The sequence below is a fragment of the Bemisia tabaci genome, chromosome 4 (assembly GCF_918797505.1).
Source record: "Bemisia tabaci chromosome 4, PGI_BMITA_v3".
Classification (NCBI taxonomy): Eukaryota; Metazoa; Arthropoda; class Insecta; order Hemiptera; family Aleyrodidae; genus Bemisia; species Bemisia tabaci.
The window spans coordinates 30,240,621-30,250,820 of record NC_092796.1 but is presented as its reverse complement, the minus strand read 5'-3'; the positions used below and the strand labels follow the sequence as shown (position 1 = coordinate 30,250,820).

The 10,200-nt window shown below is 43.2% G+C and overlaps 1 protein-coding gene across 2 annotated transcripts in view; it reads left to right on the top strand.

Moving 5' to 3' along the window:
• The first annotated feature begins 361 nt into the window (after nucleotides 1–361).
• The window catches only part of LOC109035464 (uncharacterized), a 45,430-nt gene continuing 35,591 nt past the window's right edge, over nucleotides 362–10,200 (top strand). For both annotated transcript variants that reach the window (XM_019049116.2, XM_019049123.2), the window contains exon 1: nucleotides 362–600. The gene's annotated coding sequence lies outside the window, so the exon portion shown is untranslated. The remainder of the gene's footprint in view (nucleotides 601–10,200) is intronic.

Below are 10,200 nucleotides of genomic sequence, written 5' to 3'. Positions count from 1 at the left end.
TGAACCCTAATCGAATGACGCTGATCGATAAAGAGCAGTGTCAAGATAGGGATCAATCGATCAAGTTCATTCGATATCGACTCGATATTAGTTTGCTGAACGCCATCCGCACGACAATGACGAATTTCGAAGACGACGAGAATCTGGAGCAAAGGTGGATCGTGGACGCGGAGAGAATAAATTAATATTTTTTTGCCCGGTTCGAGGGAGACGGAAAAAGTGAGAGAAACGGGATATGAATTAGAAACTTACGGATAAAGTTGCCGGGCGCGAGAAGCGGTGCTGGAGGGGGGCATGGGTCTCATTTGGCGGGAGGACGCCCAGAGGCCGATGGTAGTATGGTAGTTGGTGTTCCTCCGAGTGGCAGCGGCAGTATCCCAGGTGTAGTGACCGCAGATTTACCGTCCAGTTCGGCTCCGGACTTTTCAACTTTCGTTCTGCCGCGCGATCTCACCGACGACGCCGACTTCGCGTCCTCGAAAGTCGGATCCTATCCGCGATTCTGTGCTCCATCCGACCGCGCTCTCCGCCCGACCGATCGTCCTCGAGGATTTCGGATTCCACTTCCCGCGAGTTTTTGAAAACGACCGTTGGAGACAAGTGAGTGCAATGTCTTATCACTCAACCACGCTGCCGTGCTAAAGCCCTGGATAGACGATCAAATTCCGAACCAATTCCGATCAAAGTAGACATGTTGATGACTGATGGTCACCATCTACCATCAAATTTTGACGGGCCGCACTATTTTGTTCAAAGTAAGATCAGAATGGAGTGCCACCACACCATTCATCATTTCCTGCCTCAGGAAACATTTCTGCCAAGTTTTCATTTTAAAATTAAGCAAATCGATGAGTTAAAGACTGATGACTCCCGACACTTTGATGGTAATTGGTTCGGGAATTTGATCGTTTATCGAGACCTTAAGGAAAGACGCCGTATGAACATTCGAGAGTTGTCAAATTGTCTCTCGGAAATTATTTATTTTTGAAGAAAATTATGGATATTTTCTCTTGAAATTATTGAATTTTTAGACCAAATTAAGAACAAAATTCCGTGAAAAATCGGGGGAAACTATTAAAAAAAATTCCCGAAAATTCATGATTTGTCGAAAGAGATTTGGCAATATTCATACGGCGTTCTTCCTTATAGCACGGCAGCACGGGAGGAAGGGGCATTCTGCACTGTTCAACTCCCAAGAGTCCAAGACCCGGAGATTCCACAATTTTCACAGTGCCTCCCTGGTAAAAATTAGCTGTAGGAGCTGAGTTCCAAAATACCATTGGCATTTTCTAGCTGGCTATAGAAGGCGACAGAAGGTGATAGAACATCATATCACTGAAAAAAGATTGGTATAGAATTAATCATTCCTTCACGCTGTGTGAAATACAACGTGAAGAAATTGAAAATTCTACCAATCTTTTTTTTTTCAGTGTACAGCCGGGCTATACGAAGCGATGAAAAATTACATAACCGGGCATCGTCGGGCTATATAGTTTGTCGCTTGGCTATAGCTCTCATATCTGCTGGTTATATCCTCATCACCATCGGCCATAACAAGCTGTAAGAAATCGTACAGCCGGCTATAGAAACCCATGAGCAATCTTACAGCCGGCTGTGGGTCTATGGTCTTTTGTAACACAGATCCTACAGGCTATAGGCAATTTTTACCAGGGTTCAGCAGCCTGATCGTTGAAATTTTGTTTGGTGACCCAATGAAACAAAATGAAACAGGAATGGAGTCATGCAATTGGTCAGCTTTACCAATCGTCCTTTTTTCGTGCCGCTAAAGGATGGATTTGACCAGCATCTGACCAGATTATGCCAACTAAATGTCCCCTAAGTGGCAACTCAAGGGGTGCCTTTAGATTCTCGTTGATTACACATCCATTACTGGCACGACAAGGAGGACGACGCGCAAACCGACCAATCACATGACTACGTTCTCATGTGAACACGGAGAAAAAAAACCTCGTGCATGGGACCCGAAGTTGAGGTCATATGGCTCTCTGAAGTTTTCTGATCACGCATCCGAAAACTTGAGGTCGAGCTGCCGAAGTTCGGGTCAGACATCGAGGCGCACTTCGGTATGTACCAGAGTACTTCAGATGTGTGACCCGAACCCTTCGGTATGTATCGAAGTATTTCAGATGTCTGACCCGAACTTCGGTGGCTGAACCTCAAGTTTTTAGATACATGATCAGAAAACTTCAGAGATCCATAAGACCTCAACTTCGGGTCCCACGTACGAGTTTTTTTCTCCGTGAACAATACGACTTAATCGGCTAATGCGAAAACCGCCCAAGTCCGTTTTTTCTTATTCAAAAAAGAAAATTCAAAAAGATTGTATACTGAGGGGAAAAGTTGGGGCACACATGGACCGCAGATACGGAGTTGCACATCGACGCGGCCGTGATATTTGGTTCATGTACCGCTTTCTCGATTTGTGTTAATGTGCTCTCGATTCTATGAAGCAAGTCGCGGAACCAACTTTTCAAATAAAACCTAACTTTAGGAATAGCTCCGTTGCATGTACTGAGAATACAGTTGGACAAACCGGAGCACGACATATATGCAGTACTATGCTTACGGTTCATCGAGCGAACTTTTCTTCTCCATCTACAAGCCTTTTGATCACCGTCTAAAAAGTGTACCGAGTCTAACTTTCGCACCCTCTACATCCATTACTAAACTTTGCTAAAAGATTCTCTGGATGGAAAGTCTCATGAAATGGGTAAAAACTATGTATTGTACCCAGAAACTTAGTGAGTCTGATTCTATCACTAAATCTTTGAGGAAATTACTGAAAGCTGAGGGAGGTATCCTCTCGATTCATTCTTTTAATGGGTAAATCAGTTTTTCTGTTTCAAATCCATGTAATTCCTGGAAAACCTGATTCCCTCTTATTTGCGCGAGCCGAGGAACATAGGCTAATGCATGCTCTGAGAGTCAAAATAGACTTGAGGATGGGTTGTAAAATGAACTAACGAAGATTTGTCTTTAAGTAGGCCGTGGATTCTTGCTTTGAAATTAAGTTGAGGAAATTGAGTTTTCGACGAAAAAAGTTTCACTGGGGTCCTCTTTCATAAGCTGCGAGCATTTTTGCGTTTGTGTGAGAAAGTTTATTCTTGTGTCGATAGAGCAGGGCGTAAAGCTACTCTAACTCCTGAACGCAACCATTCGGGCTCCATGGATGTCCGTGTTGCATACGCACGCAAGTGAAGGCGTTTGTTCCTCTCTGCTTACCGCGCTCCAATTCGTCGTTTCCTGGAGGAAGGAACGTAGCTTCATTCCAAGGTTGCAAAATTGACTCTAGCAATTGAATTTTTTTGCAAGAGTGTACCCATGCAATTTTTGTCCAAAATATGTTTGATTTTTGCATGCTATCAGAAGATAAATCCGTGAAATTTTCAGCTCGAAATGTCCAAGATTCTCCTGGTGAAATTGCGATTTGCGCGAGGATATTTGGCAACATTGAAATGTAGCTACGTTCTTTCGTAAATGAAACGACAATTTTTTTCTTTTTACTACTTCAAATACCACACAAGTAGTAATCTTGCGCTTCCACTTGGAGCCTCGCCCTCTCCGTCACTACTATGTACCAGTCTAAGCAACCGTTGTTTGAGACCATCAAACTCGAATCGCCTAGCCGGGAATTGAACCCGGAACCTCCTGATTATAGGCCCAGCGCTACAACCATTGCACCCCAGGAGGCCGAAAAATAAGATAAAAAGTGCACACGGAAAATGACGTAGGAAAATTAGACACAGGCCGCTTCATTTATGAGAACAAAGGGGTAGGAAAGGGTGCTTAGATGGGTTGGGGATGCTGGAAGCGGGCCGGGGGGCGGGGGGCTCGCGGTTTCCGCGAGAGAGAAAATTGATATTCAAATCAGGGAAGCAACTACGGTACACGCTCCACGCGGTTCGTCGCACAATGGATCGAGTCAACAGGAGAGGTCGGACAAAATTTGGAAACTTTAAACGCTTATAACTCCATTAACACGCGACTTTGGAGTTCTAAAAGTGGTTTCATTGGTTTTCTCGTGAAATTTTCTTCAAGAAACACCCCTTGCAATTTAAAATTTGACGAAATGAACACAAAAATTTGCAGTTTTAGTCGGAAAATTCACGTCCGACCTCTCGAATTGACTCGATCCACTGTGCGTCGTTGGCCGTTGAAGCGGGATCGGGATCCCAGTTTTGCGTCGGAATTATGTGCATCATCGCCTAGATGACTCGGATCCGATCGCCGAGTAGGTATCGTACGGGATTGCCCCCTAATGGCGCATCGTTGCCGAACAGGACGAGCGAGCGAGCGCATCTGGTTCCACCCACTTTTGCCAAGTTCCCGCCGGAGACACTCGCGCACTTGCTTCTCGAATCCCATACTGACGTGCTAAGGAAAAACTCCGTATGAACATTCAAGAGTTGCCAAATTTTCTCCAATAAAATGTTCATTTTTGAGGAGCACTGGAAAAAAAACACATTGGATCTAGAGTCCAGACTCTTGAAAACATTGACAAGAAAAAATTCTCTTGATTCAATCAGATTTTTGCTTAAATCAAAACGAAATCCGCTCAAATTAAGAGGCTTGGTTCTTGATTTGAGCAAAAATCCGATTGAATCAAGAGTATTTTTTCTCTTCGATGTTTTTAAGAGTCTGGACTCTAGATCCAATGTGTGTTTTTTTTCCAGTGAGGGTTATGAGTATTTCCTCTTAAACTTTTCCGATAATTTAGATCTAGTTACTAGAAAAATTTTTTGAAAAATTGAACGGAAAATATTCTCAAGTTTTCCTAAAAATTCATATTTAATTGAAGGAACTTTGACAACTAACGAGGGTTCTTACGGCGTTTTTCCTAAGCACGGCAGTATAAATATGTGAACCACATCGAAATTGAACCGATTATTTTCCAAATTATGTAAGCGCCAAAACTGCGAATGTAAGGAAAACAAGAAAAACCGTATACGCTTTGTAGACAATCCTCGAAATCCAAAAAAAAAGTATGTTCTTTTAGGAGGCTATTTTTAATTCAGACAGGATTGATTATACCAGAGAAAACAAAGAAAAAATAACCCATCTACCACCAAAATTGAGATTGGCCCTTACGTGATTTGGAAAATAATCGGTTCATTGGAGATGTTGCATGTGTGAGGAATTTTCGATTTGACTGTTGATTCTTATGTAAAAGTTCGCGAGAAACACGATGGTGCCACTGGTTTTCCCTGAAATCATCTCCCAAGCTCAAAAAAAGCTCTCAAGTTGAGGCCAAAATGGAGGGGGTATCCCACGCTATCCTGAGAGTCACCTCTACATCAAGACAAACTCTCCATGCATAAAAATGGGGAGCATACACATTGACAGGGCTGCCACTTTATTTGGGGACTCTAAAACTGAAAACACGGCAACCCTGCTAATGTATGCTCCCTATCTTTGCATGGAGTATTGCACGCATTGCGAAATGCTTGAAGTATCCCCTTAGGTTCGCAGGAGCCACTGCGCGTCTCGCGCCTACAAACCCAAGGGGATACTTCACGCATTGCGCGATGCTTGAAGTATCCACTTAGGTTTGTAGGCGCCAATGCGCGTTCCGCGCTGAGCGCCCGCCGCGCCGCAGCGTGTCATAAACTTACCCACATTCAATCGGTCAGGGTGTTTAAATCTTGGCAATGGAGATGTTGCATGTGTGAGGAATTTGCGATTTGACCATTGATTCTTGTGTAAAAGTTCGCGAGAAACACGATGGTGCCACTGGTTTTCTCTGAAATCATCTCCCAAGCTCAAAAAAAGCTCTCGAAGTGAGGCCAAAATGGAGGGGATATCCCACCCTACCCTGAGAGTCCACCCACCTCTACATCAAAACAAACTCTCCATGAAAAGATAGGGAGCAAATACATTAGCAGGGTTGCCGTGTTTTCAGTTTTGGAGTCCCCAAATAGAGTGGCAACCCTGCTAATGTATTTGCTCCCTATCTATGTATGGTGGTATTGTTTTGATGTAGAGGTGGACTCTCGGTGGGATATCCCCTCCATTTTGACCTCAACTTGAGAGCTTTTTTGAGCTTGGGAGTTGATTCCAGAGAAAACCAGTGACACTATCGTGTTTCTCGCGAACTTGTACATAAGAATCAATAGTCAAATCGCAAATTCCTTACACATGCAACATCTCCATTGAGGTTCCTTCTCTGCCAATGACACTTCTTCCAAGTTGGCAACACTGGTTTTTTTCCATTTAAACGTATGTTAAACCCCTAACAGACGACCCAAGTAGAGCCCTCAAAAAGGCTCATCGACGGCACTGTTGACTGTTAGCCTCTCAAAGATCGTCAGCCCGACGATCTTTAAAGGTGATCGATGTGTTCGGAACAAACCATTGATCACACCTTGGAATTTGAATTTCGTGCAGAACTGAGAAAAGGAAGAATGAAGAATTTGCAGGTGTCTAAAATTTGATGAATTTCGTGTTTTGATAGACACTCTCGAGTAAACTGAACACGAGGATACCCTTGGTTTATAAATTGAACAGTTTTTGAAGAGAATAAGACAAAATAACCGAATCTGCTGTTTGTTTGAATGAAAGATGCCGTCAGATAACGTCACGAGCCGGTGCATTTTCTCGATTTTAAATCTTGTCTTTGTACTATTTCCGGTCTATCGGTCGGTAAGAAGTGTCTACCCAAGAGTAGAACCTTTCTTCTTATCGTAAGGAAATTTCTACCTGGGGGTAGAAATTCATTTCGGGGAACGGGTTTGATTTTCTCTCATGGCTCTTGACCGTTTCCGTCAAGAAGTTGGACGCGTTCCACGGCGTATACAGGACATTGGAACCAGGGACCATGGGTGCCTCGCATCGGGTTGAGAACCAATAGAGTTTATCTTCCTTTTTAGACGAAGTCGTATTCGATGAGGATATAGGATATGTCTTACGCTGTAATGTATATAAGCTGTATGTATTTATGCTGAAAAGTGTGCTGTCATATTTCATTTTTTTTTTTTTTTTTTTTTTTTTTTTTGAAAACTAGCGAACGTAACGTTTTGAAAACTTCCCTGACTTTTTTTTCTCTATAGGAAGAATTGCTGTAAAAATTTCAAACTATATAGTTGGCTTGTTTATCATCGAAAAAGTAAAATACTAGCGTAAATTTTGAAATACAGCAACGGAGATACGTGGTTTAACACTTCGGGCATCGAGAGTACATGTCCGCGGAGACACTCAGCGCAAGACGGGGTCCAAAGCCTCCCTAGATCATCATTTAAACAGTTTTATTCATGAGGCGTCAGCGTGTTGACTTTAATGAAAACGTCGATCCGACGATGGCAGATGTTGAACTCCCGGACGATCGGGAAAATGTTCGGTCTGTAAACCTAGTAAAGCAGACGTTGCTAATGGATTTCTCGCTTCCGTGAGAGGGCCCCACCGTGACCGATGTGATAAAGGAGGCACCAAGAGGCCTCACCCCGTTTCCCACAGTGCGCACGCGTTCCGATGTGACGTGAGAATCCAGCTGCAATTTGCAATGTCAATGCCAGACCAGAACCGCTCTGATTTGCCCTCTCATTTTCAGTTCGCACTCCTGCACTCTAGATAGCCATCCAGGTGCTCGGGGTCCTGGGGGAACTGGAATTTTTCCGTAAAACTGGCATCATGCCCTTCGTCAAAGACATTGAGTTTAGACAATAATCTATCTACGAAGAAACTGGCATCTTTCTGGGATCTGCCGTGGGAAAAAAGTTGAAGTTGCCGATTCGGTGATAAACTAATAAAAGAAAAACAACAATACCTATACTGCCGTGCTAAGGAAAAACGTCGTATGAACATTCGAGAGTTTCCAAATTTCCTTCGCTAAAATGTTTATTTTTGAGGAAAGCTATGAATATTTTTCCTTGAAATTTTTAGAAACTTTCGGTGAAATTGTTAACAAAATTATATAAATATTTGGAAGTAAAATATTGACAAATTTTCCTGAGAATTCGTGATTTACCGAAGGAAATTTGGCAACACCTGAAGGTTCATACGGTGGTCTTCCTTAGCACGGCAGTATACGAGCATGGCCGGATCTCCGCGGCCGAGGGCGGCAAATTTTGGGGGTCAACAAAAAATGTACGAAGAGAGAACGAAAATAGGTCACCGCCGCAAACGCCCTTCCACTGACAGGGCGGCGATTCAACAAATTTCTTTCCCTATGCACAAACACAATGACGTGTTTTTACGGATGAGCCAGAAATTGTAGTTCCCAATAGCAGAATGTAGTTCAATTCTGAATAAAACGTTCAAATCACATCAAGATTGAACCGAGAGAAAAAATTACCTCTTTATTCGCCGATTTCGAATATAAAGTAATCGAACTCTGATTATTTACAGCTTCATCACTATGGTTTTTTCGGCACGACTTTCAAGCTCGTAAAAATTACCGGTTTCGCATTTTTTATACAAGTTATTTTATAAACGCTGCTGTCCGGGTATTTTGATCGCAGTGTCTTCCAATTAGGAAACCACAAAAAAAGAAAAAGAAAAAAGAAAAAAAGTGAAAAAAATCACTGCGCTTCTTTTTCGAGGAGTCCCTCTGGCAGGATACCGTTTCTCCTCTCCTTCTGGCACAGCAAAAAGCTGCGACGCCGCGCCGGCCCACAGTGGGTCAAGTCAATGAGAGAGGTCGGACAAAATTTGGAAACTTTAAAAGCTTATTATTCCGTTCATACAAAACTTTGAGGTTTTTAAAAAGTTTTTCCATTGGTTTCTTCGTGAAACTTTCTTTTGGAAGCACCCCTTATAATTTAAAATTTAACGAATTAAACATGAAAATTTGAACTTTAGTCAAACATTTCATGTCCGACTTCTCTGATTGACTCGATCAGTGTTCGAAACTAGCTTTTGACTTTTAGGAGTCATGTGGCGCTTCAAGCCCGATTTTTAGGCGCCATTGAAGACTTTTTAGGGGCCAAATTGACTTTTTGCCTATATATTACAGCGCATTTAGTGAAAAGTTAGACGCAAGATGTTTTCGTAACAGAACTAGTAAACTAGTAAACTAGTTCGTAACTGAGGCGGGTTTATTTGGTTATTTTGGCAGCTGTAACTTGGGGAAGACAAAAGCACAAATGATGAAATCGTGAAGAATAGGAAAGGCTTTCACTTGTGGTGCTGAAAATTTCGAGTCATCTCCTAATATGAAAATTCAGATTTTTAGGGGCCACGTTGGCGCCGAGCCTTCATTTTTCAGGCGCCATGGCCGATTTTTTAGGCGCATTTGGCGCGTTGACGCCTGTGAATTTCGAACACTGGATACTCGATCCACTGTGCGGCCGTGCGAATACCCACTTTCTTACAGGTTACCCTAGAGCAGTCCGAGTTGATTTCGTTCCCAGAGATCGGGGCACGACGCGGGGGGGGGGGGGGGGGTGTCGCCGACGGACAAGGTGAAAGGTGAACGCGCTCACTTTTCAATTAATAATCGTCGGGCGAATCGTCTGTTGTCTCCTATTTAAGTAAGTCAGTAAGTTGTGGACCCGCGCCCTCTCGCTCTCGCGACAGGAAAGAGGAGGGACCCCGCGCGACGGTGGACGCGTGCCGCGGTTCCTTGATTTATCGTCACGCCGCGCCGTCGTACGTGACATCACGCCGGGCCGCACAGCCGGGATCATCCGTTTGTCCGTGACGCGTGACGGGCTCCGCCGCCGATGGATTGTCCCGCCGTAAAAACGTTTTCGCCCCGAACTTGGATCGCCCGGATTCCGAGCAACCGAGCGATTCATCGAATGCCCTCGTTCGATTTGTATCGTCGCTACCCGAGTGGCAGTTAGAGTCCCTTTATACGGAAAGTAAAGACAATGCGAATTCATTTCTGATTGGTTCCCGTATTTTAGGCCTTCACAGTGTCACAAACAGGAATAAATATTATATTTTCACCAACACTGAAAAAAAAAAAAAAAAAAAAAAAAAAAAAAAAAAAAAAAAACACATTGGATCTAGAGTCCAGACTCGTGAAAACATTGACAAGAAAAAACACTCTTGATTCAATCGGATTTTTGCTTGAATCAAAACTAAATCCGCTTAAATTAGAGGCTTGGTTCTTGATTTAAGCTAGATTCTGATTGAATCAAGAGCACTTTTTCTTGTCGATGTTTTTAAGAGTCTGGACTTTAGATCCACTGGAATGAATCGGGGAAGGGGGGTACGACAAAGAACAAATTGAATGAGAGA